Source organism: Salvelinus sp. IW2-2015, linkage group LG16 (assembly GCF_002910315.2).
Source record: "Salvelinus sp. IW2-2015 linkage group LG16, ASM291031v2, whole genome shotgun sequence".
In the NCBI taxonomy this organism is placed as follows: Eukaryota; Metazoa; Chordata; class Actinopteri; order Salmoniformes; family Salmonidae; genus Salvelinus; species Salvelinus sp. IW2-2015.
Window position 1 is genome coordinate 38,760,618 of NC_036856.1, and position 939 is coordinate 38,761,556.

The window sequence follows — 939 nt, forward strand, 5'->3', positions numbered from 1 at the left end:
AGCCTAGTAGCACCAGCGCTCAGTGGGTAAGCCCTGTAACTTTACTGTGAGAGGCTAACAGTAGCTAGTAGCGCCAGTTGCTCAGTGGGTAAGTCTGTAACTTACTGTGAGAGGCTAACAGTAGCTATTAGCGTCAGCGGCTCAGTGGGTAGTCTGTAACTTACTGTTGAGAGGCTAACAGTAGCTATTAGCGTCAGCGGCTCAGTGGGTAGTCTGTAACTTACTGTTGAGAGGCTAACAGTAGCTATTTAGCTCAGCGCTCATGGGTAAGTCTGTAACTTATGTTGAGAGGCTAACAGTAGCTATTAGCGTCAGCGCTCAGTGGGTTAAGTCTGTAACTTACTGTTGGAGGCTAACAGTAGCTATTAGCGTCAGCGCTCAGTGGGTAAGTCTGTAACTTACTGTTGAGAGGCTAACAGTAGCGAGTAGCGTCAGCGCTCAGTGGGTAAGTCTGTAACTTACTTGTGAGAGGCTAACAGTAGCTATTAGCGGTCAGCGCTCGTGGGTAAGTCTGTACTTACTGTTGGAGGCTAACAGTAGCGAGTAGCGTCAGCGCTCAGTGGGTAAGTCTGTAATTACTGTTGAGAGGCTAACAGTAGCTATTAGCGTCAGCGCTCAGTGGGTAAGTCTGTAACGTATTGTTCATGGGGGTGTTTGGGAAGAGAGGGATGGAAACACTAGAGTTAGCTGTCAGAGTCTGAAGTAAATGTGAAGTCATTGAGGCAGAGGGATAAAGGGGCATTGTGTCTCTCTATGTCGTCTGTCCTGCATCTGTGAGTGTTTAAAACCTTCGGACCTTCTCTCACCGCTGGATGTAAGCTACATCTGTACAACGCATACTTGGATGTCACAAATGAGAAGAAACAGTCGTAACACTGTACTTATCAAATATATGTAACTTATTTGTAATACATTGTTATAAGATAGAATTGAATAGAA